Source organism: Papaver somniferum, chromosome 9, assembly GCF_003573695.1.
Source record: "Papaver somniferum cultivar HN1 chromosome 9, ASM357369v1, whole genome shotgun sequence".
In the NCBI taxonomy this organism is placed as follows: domain Eukaryota; kingdom Viridiplantae; phylum Streptophyta; class Magnoliopsida; order Ranunculales; family Papaveraceae; genus Papaver; species Papaver somniferum.
Window position 1 is genome coordinate 29,341,672 of NC_039366.1, and position 14,775 is coordinate 29,356,446.

The 14,775-nt window shown below is 35.6% G+C and overlaps 1 pseudogene; it reads left to right on the forward strand.

The window, feature by feature from the left end:
- The first annotated feature begins 2,526 nt into the window (after positions 1 to 2,526).
- Positions 2,527 to 14,570, forward strand: LOC113311675 (annotated as a pseudogene).
- The last annotated feature ends 205 nt before the right edge of the window (positions 14,571 to 14,775 follow it).

Consider the following 14,775-nt stretch of genomic DNA (forward strand, 5'->3'; position numbering starts at 1 on the left):
CTTCTCTTGTAGTTAAGCAATATGATCTTGCCGTTTTCTATCGTACCAGTTCAATTTTAAGATTTGCTTGAGATTATATCTCCGATAGGGCAAGATAAAAAGAAATCACAAACATCTTCGTCTCTTCGTTTGTGATTCCGCAATATCTAGTTTCGCTACCATACAATTTAGATTATTGTGAGGTGATTGATAATACTAGGATTTTCTTCGGGAATATAAGTCTGGTTTATTAATTGGTTCATGTTCACCTTGATTTTATCAAAAGACGTAACAAAACTTGTAGGTTTATCTGTGGGAGACAGATTTATCTATTATCGTTGACTTTTATGTGTGATATAGATTTGTTTATTAAAGTCTTCGACTTTGGGTAATAGCAACTCTTGGTTGTGGGTGAGATAAGCTAAGGGAATCAAGTGCATAGTATCCTTCTGGGATCAGAGACGTAAGGAGCGTAACTGTACCTTGAATCAGTGTGATATTGATTAGGGTTCAACTACAGTCCAGATCGAAGTTAGTTTGTAGTAGGCTAGTATCTGTAGCGGCTTAATACAATGTGGTGTTCAATCTGGATTAGGTCCAGAGGTTTTTCTGCATTTGCGGTTTCCTCGTTAACAAAATTTCTGGTGTCTATGTTATTTCTATTCCGCATTATATTTTGTTATATAATTGAAATATCACAGGTGGTGCGTTTGTATCGATCAACTGTGAAATCCAACCTTTGGTTGTTGATTGGAAATTGATTGATCCTTGAATATTGGTCTTTGGTACCATCCAAGTTTATTATCCTTGTATTTGCTAAAGACTCGCAAATTCTTATTTGCTTGAGTAAAGATCAAATCAAGTGAGAGAGATATTAACTCCTCGATATACTTTTCTTTAGATTGAGTCTGACTGTCTAGTTGATTCTCTAGAAAGTATATTGGATTTAGTCCATAAAGATTGCTAATCGAAATATTGGGTGTGGTTGTTAGACCCCCTCTTTTTCAAAAACGAAGTCAGAGGTACCTGTTCATCCGTTTTTTTGGCCGAACTTAGTTCTAACCTCCATTAAAATGAAGATCAGTTACATGTTCTTCACTTTTTTCTAACTGAACTTATATCAAATCTACTAAGCTTTAAAAGTTTCATTTTCACCAAATTTTAGCTTCAAACAACAAAAACTCATTGACGAATATATTCTTTACCATACGAGTTAAAGGTTCGCATTCCTGGAGTATATCACTCGTTTTGAATTCAACAATCTAAAAACGTAGTTTCTCATAAAGTTTTGAAAAAACTTTTCTTCTCCTTCTTCTCTCTCATTCTAAAACTAACTCACCAATCTAATCTAAAACTAAGAGTCAATAAACGTAAGTAACTTGACAAATTAAGAAATGGCACTTCGGCCATTAACTAAAAGGGAAATTTATTGGTGGGTTGTAAGCCTAAAAAAGTGTTTATAGTAGGGTCCGACTGGAATTTTCTTTTATCAGGAGGTCCAAATTTAAATAAAACATGGAAATGACCGGAATACCCATTGTTCCCAAACACGCCTCTAATATCATTCGATATTCTTCACTCTCTCATAAAAAAACCCAATATCTTTGTTCTTCCTCTCTCTTCATTTTTCCTTTCTCTTCTCTATTTTAAGAGGAATTCTTATGATTCAATCAGAGAATCGCGAACCAAAAACCTAGATTCAGATCTAAGAGAAACCAAAACTCAAAAATCCAAACCTAGATTTCGATTTTTCCAAATTGAATCAAGATTTTCTTCTAGATCTACGAAGATAGTACTGCTCCCATACACGAAGAAGGTGATTATGAAGAATCACCAACACCAAAAACCAAATCATCCAGCAAAAAACAAAAAAAAAAGTATTGAAATCAATAACAGAAAAAGGTATGAATCAGTAGTACATATATGTTGTACTAAAAAAACCTAGTTTATTTTAACCAATATGATACATCACTGCGCATAAGGTATTTTTTTTTAGCTCTTGACTGTTTAAATCAGCAGTTTTAGGAGATAGATTCATCAGTACACAACACAAAAATTGATGAAAATCATCATAAGTGATATGCAGTTTGTGTTTTTGGTTTTCTGTGATATAGATCTACCAGTACATAGATACTGATGAAAGTGCTTGAATAATCATCATAAGTGACATGCAGTTTGTAGTTTGTGTTCTAGGAGATAGATTTACCAGTGCGTAATTGAAAAACTGATAAAAAATGCTTGTGTAACCATCATAAGTGACATAAGTTTTCTATTTTTGGTTTTCTGTAACATAGATCCACCAGTACATATGTCCAATACTGATGAAAGTGCTTGAATAACCATCATAAGTAACATGCAATTTGTATTTTGTGTTCTAGGGGATAGATTCACCAGTACATTACTAAAAAACTGATGAAAGATGCTTGAATAACCATTATAAGTGACGTGGGGTTTCTTTTTTGTTTTGTTTTCTGTAACATAGATCCACAATACATATGTCCAATATCGATGAAAGTGCTTGAATAACCAACATAAGTAAAATATATGATGGTTTCTTTTGCTTTTGAAAGTAGAAATCAGCAGTATGTATATGATGTACTGAAAATTCTAGTTTATTTGGACTAATAGGACCTGCAGGTGCATATATGAAAATCATCATGTAATTATTGGCCTTATGTTTGCTGGGAAAACCACTGCTCTTCTTGGAAGGATGTTGTCTGAGAGAGAAACCGGAAGGTTTGATTTTTTTTTTTTTACAGATCTGCTTGAATTGTTGATTAGGCGGTTTTGATGTTGTTAGAACTTAGATCTGATGGTTAATTTGTATACAATTGCAGTTATATATGTATTTTCCCTAAACCTATTTTTTTTTTTGCTTTGGCTCTATATATGTTTGTGTTATGTTCTTAGCAAGAATCATAACAAGTAGCACATTTGATTTGGTTTGTAAGGGAAACCAACCCTGTTTATGAGAAAACAACCCCCAGAGAGAATAAATCTCAAACACAATAATTCACCGATTATCTTTTACAATAGGTCACTGATATATATATATATATATATATATATATATTACAGAGAATAACTACATTCTACAACTACTAACCGTACAAACAGATCTAATTTATCATTAGATCCTAAATGATGTTTAGCCCATACTATATTCTCTATAGCACATAATTGTCCCATCCTCTTCAATGCAACCTAGTCCTCAAGGTTGTAAAAAATTTGTTGTAGACGCTGGCAATTGACGGAGAATTTCCAAAGCCCATGAAAATTTTTGTTGTAGATGTCACTTGGCATAGAGCACTTCCAAGATTCTGGGAATTGTATCTTTCAACTAATATCATACACAAACATTTACTAAAACATCTGTTTAACAACATAGTATGAAAGCACATACTTATTAGCCTAAAAAAAACAGTTGACGAACGATCCCCTGTCAGAAATTCAACTTTATCTTCAAGGTTGGAGATAAACATGTTTTGACAATCAAAATCAACCTTGATGAAGGAAGAGAATTTGATACGACACGAAAGAGACCCATGTATCTTTCATTCCAAATTCCCTTCAAACTGTGGATTTCATGCTTACGAAATTGCAAATGAATCCGATTAATTATGGTAAAAATATATGGCGCTTCAAAGGCTGTAGATACTTGGAATGATGGAACATCTAAACAAAATATTTCATTGTTGGTTGATAATTCAATTATGTCGAAAAAATCAGATATATTAAACGCAGGTAGACCTCTAATTCTTGTTCTAGTGGTCTTCATTGCTTCTTCAAAGTGTTAGAGCATAGCTCGGTCGACCTCGCATGCGTTGCTATATCAAGCATGTTTGTCAATGTTAGTGATCAAAACTATGAGTCTTGATTTCTAGTCTATTATAGCTAAGTCTCGGATTAGGATAGAAAAGTGTAGTTGAGCTCAAGGACTTCATGGCGATTCATTATACAACGACGAAGATCTACTCAAGGAACCGTCGAACTTCATCAACAAAAAGGTATGTGGAGACTTGAACTTATCTATCACTCAAAAGTCTATCTATTGTATATCCTACTTCTTATGAGACAAAAAGTTGTATGCTATATAGACTGGATCATACACACTTGACATTTCAAGTTGAGTATTCACTACTTATCTTTTTCTCGAAATCGTGTGTTGGTAAAGCGTTTCGCTTTGATCAAGTTTATCTTCACCTAGTGACGAAAATCATGAAAAGTTTCAATTACTTTGAGAATTGCTCTGACGTGAAACGGTCTGTGAATAACGGCTATATAACGTCCTCTGAGAATGTCTTAATGATTGGAATGAGAGTTTAGATTACATAACCATGTATTCCTTAATCCGAAGTTTTCGAACTTTGTTGATTGAGAGAAACCGGAGGAATTGGCTTTGCCCAGTCCGCGAACTGACGGAAGTTCTCTTACCGAGAATTTCTGCTGGGATTTTCCAAAAACTCGTTTGCATGTTTAGTCCGCGAACTCAATCCGCGAACCTAGTTTGCGAACTGGCGGAAGTCTCTTTGCCGAGATTTTCTGCTGAGTTTGGAAAACTCTGCCGGTTGCCTTAAGTCCGCTAACTTGTTTGTGAGCTTAAGTGGTTATGATCTAAAGATGTGCTTTGAACATGAAACTTAAATTACTAAGGAATGTTTTATGCAAACCGTGGCTATAAAGTTCATGAGACGATTCATCGAATCGAATCATCTTTGTTTCAATTGTGTCTTGTGTAGTTAAATAAGATCTCATAGCAATTGAAAAACTCTCTAACTAGTTCATTTGAGTCAATTGAACTAGTTATGGTGAAGAAGAACTAGGTTAATATGAAATGCTCATATGATTAACCTTTTGGGTTACTATGTTGAACCAACATACACGTACTCGTTTGGGCATGGTTTTCACAAACCTAGTAAACGTATACCCAAGTGTGTGTGACAAGCTAAGTTTTCGATCTAACGGTTGAGAAATATTATCTTGAATACAAATCAGGTTTTCATCTAACGGTGAATATGGATTGCTTTGTAACTAAGGCAAAACCCTGATTTGAAGGTTATATAAAGGAGACATCTAGCATTGTGAATAACTAATCCCCATATGTCTGTGTGATACTAGTGCGCTCGCTAGAGTCGATTCTCCTTTAACCTTTGGTTTTCTTCTCTAAAACCAGGTTAACGACTTAAAGACTTCAATGGGATTGTGAAGCCAGACCGATACTACTTTTATCGTAGTTGTGTGATCTTATCTTGCATCTTATATCGTACGAGTACAATCTTTGATTAGCTTGAGATCGTGAAAGTTCTCCGATAGGTAAGATAAAGAAGTCACAAAAATCTGCGTCTCACTGTTTGTGATTCCTCGACAAACCGCTTGTGTAGTCAAGAAGTATTGTTGACAGGTGATTGATTAATCTAGGTTGTTCTTCGGGAATATAAGACCGGATTATCAATTGGTTCCTGTTCACCTTAATTTTATATCTTAAGACGGAACAAAACCTAGGATTTTTCTGTGAGAGACTGATTTATCCTTTGATAGACTTTTCTGTGTGAGATAGATTTGTTTATTATCAAGTCTGCGATTTTGGGTTGCAGCAACTCTTAGTTGTGGGTGAGATCACCTAAGGGAATCAAGTGCGGAGTATCCTGCTGGGATCAGAGGCGTAGGAGTACAACTGTACCTTGGATCGGTGGGAGACTGATTGGGGTTCAACTATAGTCCAGTCCGAAGTTATCTTGGAGTAGACTAGTGTTTGTAGCGGCTTAATACAGTATGTATTCAATCTGGACTAGGTCCTGGGGTTTTTCTGCATTTGCGGTTTCCTCGTTAACAAAACTTCTAGTGTCTGTGTTATTTCTTTTCCGCATTATATTTTATATAATTGAAATAATACAGGTTGTGCTTTAAGATCATCAATTGGAAATCCAACCTTTGGTTGTTGATTGATATTGATTGATCCTTGGATATTGATCTTTGGTACCGTCCAAGTATTCTTTGTGTTTGATTAGGACTCGCTGATTTCTATTAGCTTGAGTAATATCAAAAACAAGAGAGAGATATTAACTCCTTGAGATACTTTAATCTAGATTGAGTCTGACTGTCTAGTTGATTCTCTAGCAAAGTATTTCGGAGTTAGTCCATACAGATTTCTAAGCGAAATATTGGGTGGTGTTGTTAGACCCCCTCTTTTTCAATTGGTATCAGAGAAGGCAAACACGTTTAAGACCTAACAAGTCCGTGTTTGTAGCGATCTGACTCTATGGACATAGGTATTAACGTACCACCAGTCTTCGATGGCTCCAATTACTTATGGTGGAAAATTTCTATGCGAGTTTTTCTTCAATCGCGTGATTTTGAATCATGGGTATATGTGGTTAATGGCTATGATGCTCCCATTGTGGAAGTTGGTGATGTAAACGTTCCCAAACCTATTGGTGAATACACCGTTGTTGAGATAACTGCTGCAAAGAAAAATTCCGACGGTTTGAATGCTATTATACATGCCATTACCCCAAATCTTCAGCATCATGTGACAAATTGCACTAGATCTAAAGATGCTTGGGATATCTTAGAAACCGTATTTTAATGCAACTCCAATGAAAAGGATGCTAGGATTCAAAACCTTAATTCCAATTGGGAGAACCTTCGTATGGCAGATGAAGAAACATTTGATGAGTTTAATCACAAAGTGTCTGAAATTCTTAATGCATCTTTTCCATTGGGTAAGACTATTCCTGAAAAGGACATTGTGATGAAAATTCTCAGATCACTGCCATCTATATACGAGTCTAAGAAGCATGCCATCGTTGAGGGAAATAACCTCGATAATCTTTCCAAGAACACCTTGGTTGGAAAGCTTAAGATCTTTGACCATGAGCATACATCCAAAGTCGGTAAGGATGTTTCCTTTAAACCACAAAAGAACACTAAATTACTTGTCAAAGGTAAGAGTGTTCATGTCTCTGAGGATGATCAGTCTGAGGATGATTTTTCAGATGAAGATCTTGACAAATCAGTCTCCTTGATCACAGGACAGTTTAGGGATCTTCTGTTGAAGAGAAGTAAACGGTTTTCAAGAGACAAACCTAAGTCATCAGACAAACCTCACGGTCGCGTACCTCCTAAAAATAGGGATGTTAACGAAGCTGATGACGAGGACATGCCTTAGTGCTTTAAGTGTAAGGGTTTTGGAAATTTTGCTAACGAATGCCCAAATCGTAGAAAATACACTGGGAACAAAGGTCTAGTTGTAACACTTGATGAAATGTCTGAAACCTATGATTCCGATGAAGATAGGAAATCAAGTATAGGGCTTCTTTATGAAAACATCGATTTTGATTCTTGTAGCAATATATATATCAACCTCAATGGGTTCGGAGAAGAGAGAAACCCAATTAAGCTGGAAGATTCACTGAATCCGATAACTGGAAACCCTATCAGTGATGTTTCAGGATCAACTGTATGTCTAGCTGCTTGCACATCTCAGATGCCTGAATACTATCCAAGATTGACGTGCTTGTTTTTTTCGATGAAGGGACACGAACTATCAAGGTGTTACAGATACAGGCACCAAATAAGGCACGCCAGTAAACTTCAACGAAGAGAAGACCGATTATCAAGGAAGCTGAAACTTTCTCAGAAGACCGCCGAGGTATATAGGATCTTATCTTCGTCTAAGAAGTTGGTTTCCAAGAATAGAATAAGACCATTTGAAAATAAAATATGGTCAAATTATTTTGATAAACAGAGATCAGAGGATTCCTCCCATGAGGAAAAAGATGGACAAATCGTTTTTCATCGCAACACGACTTGATTGTGTTGTTGGGAAAATATTGTGTCATGTGCCTGTTCGAAAAGAGACAATATTGAGTGCTGATCCAGGCTTTAGAAAAGTTTCATTCTTTTCTTAGATTTGTTATTTTTTTGTCTATCAAATAAAAAAGAGGGTTATTATCGACAATTCTACTCTTTATAGGGTTTTAGAGTTGGGCGTATACGAACCTGTCAACAGGTTTCGAACCCTACATTCTTTTTTTCCTTTTGACACCCTTTATAAGACTGTTTGTTGAGTTAAGTGACTCCATCACACAAATCAAGTTGTTCATAACTGTTCTCAAAGCATTATGTCATCAGATGGAAAGGATGTCAACATGATTGTTAAGTCTTCAATCAAGGAAAAAGAGAAATCTCCTGTTTCCAAGTCCCTGAAAAGAAAAAGAAAGAATACAAGAAAACCCAGGGCTGTTCCTTCTAACTCTCAGAAGTTTTCCGATGTTCTTGATGAGTTAAAGGAAATAAGAAGGGAGATTTATGAAATAAAGACGTTCGTGTCTAAATATTTGGAAATTCAGAGGACCCTAATTCGACCTCTTCAGCCAAGACAGTTCGTGGGTATTGAAACTTATCTTCGTGAAACTTTTGTCCTGATGGTTGTCGATAACAAGGAGTTCGGAAATGATAAAGAATTTCTCAAAGGAATTGTTGCCTAGTATGTCTTCTTTTTGGATTAGTTGGAAGAATAACTAGTGCTTTCAATAGCGATAATTGTGACTACACATAGCTATTTTTGTTTTCATCTTATTATGTTTATTTTTTAGGTTTATTGGTATTAAATTCTAAAAATATTTGGAGGATGATGTTATTGCAGTATTGATCTTTATGATTTTGTTATATTGCAATTTGATTACGGGATATGTATTGTTTGCGCCCGTGAACTTGAAGGTCCCATATGTTGTCAAAAGCAAAGTCGTTCATGAATTGGTATTCGTATTGATGAAAGGACGAATGGACTTTTGACAAATACAAAAGTTATGCCTATGCAGTCATGTATTTGATGGAAAATAGGATAAAATCTTTTGTTTGACAAGGATAAAGTCTATTATGTCGTTATGATGGAAGATATAATAGATGCTTGTATGTTATTCACGGTATTGATCTCCATTATCCATTTTGTTATGTTTTACCGTGAAGGCTCCATTTTGTATCTTATGTTGAGCACCTTACAACTATGTCGATTAATATTGGCCTTGTTGGTTGTTCCATGAGATGCTATATGTTGAGCATTATTGAACTAAATTAATCATCTTGATTGGTTATTTAGTTATTTACTCCAAAAGTCTTCTTTTGTCGAGCAAAATCTTTTGACAATTAAATTGATTGCTTCAGTGATTAGTTTTGTTGTGTATTCCAATTAGATTAATTAGAGGTTCTCTTGTAATTAATCTAGTTGAGTTTTCATATATTCCACAAGTTCTTGTGTTGAGTATATGAACGGCTATACTAATCATGTTCTATTGGTTGATGTAGTCATATATTCCGTAAGGTTTTCCTTATGTTGAGTATTTGAACGATTAAGGTAGTCATCTCTGTGTGGTTATCTTAGTCGTAGCTCAGTGAGTTTTATTATGTTGAGCACAATGAAGTAAATTGATCACTTTTGTGGTTTGACTTAGTTGCGTATTCCAATTAAATTAATCATGGGTTTACTTGTGATTAATTTGATTGAGTTTTGGATATAGAAAATCATTTTCCTATGGTTTTTGGTGTCCAATTAAAAAATCCTTCTTTTCTTTCGAAATTAAGGTCGCTCTTGTTGTTCTCTCGGGAATGACATCAAATGGGGGAGAGTTCTTTTGAACTTGTGCTTAATGGTAATATCTTGCGGGTGTGGAATTTTATAGGGGTTATCTTGTATCTTAAAACTCCTTGATGAATGCATTTATCTTTGGCTTTATGATTGCATCTAAATTAAGTTGGTATGTATTTTTTTCTTTTAGTTTATGAAATGTCTCTTGTGGAAATTTCATTATGATCCCGTTCTTTTACCTTTGCCAATTTTATTGACAAAAAGGGGGAGAAATAATGTAGTTCACACTATAAATACATATGGTTTTCAGATCATTGTGTAAGTGGGAGTGGTTTCCATGATCGAGATGGAGTATTTACTAAAGGGGAGTGATACATATCACCATAATATTGTTGTTAAAGTCGTGATGCAATTGGAATTTGATGTTACATAATAATACTATGTCACTATATAATGATGATCGAGAATCTCGATTTCTCTCATTGTTATAGCTACGGATCTTCAACAACGGTGGTGCTAAACTTACAACCTTTGGGATCATTGGAGTACTTGGAAGGACGAAGATTTCAAGGAACGTTGAAGATTAGACTATGGAATAGGAGCCACTAAAGTTTATCTTTTTTGTATTTCATATGTATTAATAATTTTGTCACTAAAATTGACAAAGGTGGAGATTGTTAGAGCATAGCTCGGTCGACCTCGCATGCGTTGCTATATCAAGCATGTTTTTCAATTTTAGTGATCAAAACTATGAGTCTTGAGTTCTAGTTTATCATAGCTAAGTCTCAGACTAGGACAAAAAAGTGTAGTTGATCTCAAGGACTTCATGGCGATTCATCATACAACGACGAAGATCTACTCAAGGAACCGTGGAACTTCATCAACAAAAAGGTATGTGGAGACTTGAACTTATTTATCACTCAAAAGTCTATCTATTCTATCTCCTACACCTTATGAGACAAAAAGTCATATGCTATATAGACTGGATCATACACACTTGACATTTCGAGCTGAGTATTCACTACTCATCTTTTTCTCGAAATCGTGTGTTGGTAAAGCGTTTCGCTTTGATCAAGTTTATCTTCACTTAGTGACGAAAGTCATGAAAAGTTTCAATTACTTTGAGAATTGCTCTGACTTGGAACGGTCTGTGAATAACGGCTATATAACGTCCTCTGAGAATGTCTCAATGATTGGAATGAGAGTTTAGATTACATAACCATGTATTCCTTAATCTGAAGTTTTTGAACTTTCTTGATTGAGAGAAACCATAGGAATTGGATTTGCCAAGTCCGCGAACCCAGTCCGCGAACTGACGGAAGTTCTCTTACCGAGAATTTTTGCTGGGATTTTCCAAAAACTCGTTTGCGTGTTTAGTCCGTGAACTCAGTCCACGAAACTAGTACGCGAATTGGCGGAAGTCTCTTTGCTGAGATTTTCTACTGAGTTTGGAAAACTCTGTCGGTTGCCTTAAGTCCGCGAACTTGTTTGTAAGCTTAAGTGGTTATGATCTAAAGATGTGCTCTGAACATGAAACTTAAATTACTAAGGAATAATTTATGCAAACCGTGGCTATAAAGTTCATGAGCCGATTCATCGAATCGAATCATATTTGTTTCAATTGTGTCTTGTGTAGTTACATAAGATCTCATAGGAATTGAAAAACTGTCTAACTAGTTCATTTGAGTCAATTGAACTAGTTATGGTGAAGAAGAACTAGGTTAATATGAAATGCTCATATGGTTAACCTTTTGGGTTACTATGTTGAACCAACTTACACGTACACGTTTGGGCATGGTTTTCACAAACCTGGTAAACGTCTACCCAAGTGTGTGTGACAAGCTAAGTTTTCGATCTAACGGTTGAGAAATTTTAGCTTAAATCTAAATCAGGTTTTCATCTAACGGTGAATATAGATTGCTTTGTAACTAAGGCAAAACCCTGATTTGAAGGCTATATAAAGGAGACATCTAGCATCGTGCAAAATTAATCCCCACACGTCTGTGTGATACTAGTGCGCTCTCTAGAGTCGATTCTCCTTTAAACTTTGGTTTTCTTCTCTAAAACCAGGTTAGAGAAGCCAGACCGATACTACTTTTATCGTAGTTGTGTGATCTGATCTTGCATCTTCTATCGTACGAGTACAATCTTTGATTGTCTTGAGATCGTGAGAGTTCTCCGATAGGCAAGATAAAGAAGTCACAAACATCTTCGTATCACTGTTTGTGATTCCTTGACAAACCGCTTGTGTAGTCAGGAAGGATTGTTGAGAGGTGATTGATTAATCTAGGTTGTTCCTCGGGAATATAAGACCGGATTATCAATTGGTTCCTGTTCACCTTGATTTTATATATTAAGACGGAACAAAATCTAGGGTTTTTCTGTGAGAGACAAATTTATCCTTTGATAGACTTTTCTGTGTGAGACAGATTTGTTTATTATCAAGTCTGCGATTTTGGGTTGCTGCAACTCTTAGTTGTGGGTGAGATCAACTAAGGGAATCAAGTGCGCAGTATCCTGCTGGGATCAGAGGCGTAGGAGTACAATTGTACCTTGGATCGGTGGGAGACTGATTGGGGTTCAACTATAGTCCAGTCCGAAGTTAGCTTGGAGTAGGCTAGTGTCCGTAGCGGCTTAATACAGTGTGTATTCAATCTGGACTAGGTCCCGGGGTTTTTCTGCATTTGCGGTTTCTCGTTAACAAAACTTCTGATGTCTGTGTTATTTCTTTTCCGCATTATATTTTATATAATTGAAATAATACAGGTTGTGCTTTAAGATCATCAATTGGAAATCCAACCTTTGGTTGTTGATTGATATTGATTGATCCTTGGATATTGGTCTTTGGTACCGTCCAAGTATTCCTTGTGTTTGATTAGGACTCGCTGATTTCTATTAGCTTGAGTAATATCAAAAACAAGAGAGAGATATTAACTCCTTGAGATACTTTAATCTAGATTGAGTCTGACTGTCTAGTTGATTATCTAGCAAAGTATTTCGGAGTTAGTCCATACAGATTGCTAAGCGAAATATTGGGTTGTGTTGTTAGACCCCCGCTTTTTCACAAAGATATCAAAGAACTCAAACAAATAGAAAAGTCTTCCTTTTGGTGATTTATGTGTAATAAAACTAGAATTTTTAAGGGATTCTAGATAAGCTTGTTTGAAATCTTTGAAAGCATCTCTCATTTCTTCAACCATTCTCGACAATTCTTGATAATAAGCTTCGTTCAACATCTTTGTGTTTTGTTCCTTCTCGTGATCGTTGCTGCTCTTGATACCAAATGTTATGTTCTTAGCAAAAATCATAACAAGTGGCACAATTGATTTTGTTTGTAAAGAAAACCAACCATGTTTATGAGAAAACAACCCCCAAAGAGAATAAATCTCAAACACAATACATTCACCGATTATCTTCTACAATAGGTTCACTGATATATATATATATATATTACAGAGAATAACTACATTATACAACTACTAACCATACAGACAGATCTAATTTATCATTAGATCCTAACTGATGTCTGGCTAAGACATTTATTCAAACAATTAGGATACATGTATTTAACCCATACTTAGCACATAACAGTTTGTGTATTTGCCAATTTAGGAAAACATGAGATCTTAACATTGAGAGTCTCGCCACATATATAATTGTAACCTGATTTTGCTATAAATTTGTTTAATTCAGGAACGTGGAGGTTGTCAAATCGAGCAAGGATACGAGGTATGGGTTGGACTCTATTGTGACACATGATGGGAAAAAGTTGTCATGCTGGGCTATGCCAGATTTGTCATCATTCAGAGCAAAGCTTGGAGATGAGGGTTATGATAAGGTATATTGAGTTATCAGAAGGTTGACTGGTAACTAAAATTATGATTTCATTGGTATGCTCAAACAAGTTAAATTTAGGTGTATACAGAAAGAGATGGTAGTATAATTGAGTATGTCGAAAAGTTGCCCTAAAGAGAATGCTCACTCTCTTGTGCGCCTCAGAACTGTGTATCTGGGAGTTGTTAGTTATCTCCCGGTTACGTAAACATCTTTAACAAGTGTGGATTTGCCACCTAGAAAAATTACTTAGGGGATGTTAATATATTATAATTGGTCTATTTTCCCCGGAACAAACGATTTCCTTTTGATGAAACATGTATCTTATAGATGCCTTTCAGTTGTCTTAGTGAACATTATTTGAATTTGGGCAGTAAGATTCTTACGTTCATGTTCGATTGACTTTGCTTTCCTAAAATATGACTATTGGTATGTGGTTTCACAGCTGGATGTGATAGGGATTGCCGAAGCTCAATTCTTTGACGACCTTTATGATTTCTGCTCAAAGGTAGCTGATCATGATGGGAAGACCATAATTGTAGCAGGACTTGATGGGGATTACTTGGGGTATTTCTTAATATCATTTCAATTAATGTGCATGAGTAATCTATTGGTTAGAAAACTGAAATCCTCAAAACCAGCAGTCTGGAAAAGAAGTGATTAATGGGGGATTTTAACAAACAGAAATGGTTTAATTGCCTAAACAGGCTGTAAATATCATCCAAAGTAAACAAGTCTTGGTTGCGACACTTACAGTTACTTGGTGAAGTTATTAACAAGTGTATTCGTTGCTAATACGTTCCAGTTTCTCTTTAGTCCAAAGCATCAATTGCTGGTTTAAACTTGTGCCTCTATAACCCTTTTATTGTTTAAATTCCTATGCTTGTGGCAGACGAAGGTTTGGTTCTGTTCTTGATGTTGTACCAGTGGCCGACACTGTAACTAAACTAACACCTCGATGTGAGCTCTGTGGAAAACGAGCATTTTTTTTACCTTAAGTAAGACAGAGGATACTCAGACAGAACTTGTTGTTGGATCAGATGTTTACAAGGCAGCCTGTCGACAACATTATGTTGATAGTCTAGTAATAATTGAAGCTGCTAGGCTTTTCCTTGACTCTCTAAAGGTTCAATCTGATCCACATGTCGAACCAGTTCCACTAGCTTGGTAATTTGTTCTGTTAGTAGTTTAGTTTTTGTTTTCGTTTCCTATGGTCTACGAGAATGCATCTTGTATTGTGCTTCGTATGTATATAATCTGGTGTGTGGTGAATCAAGAGTTTTAAGTAATCACATGTCTCATACTGTGGATGAGATTTATGAGGCTAAGATTTACTAGGCTAAGATTGGAGGCATGAAGAATGTTTGGGTTTCTTT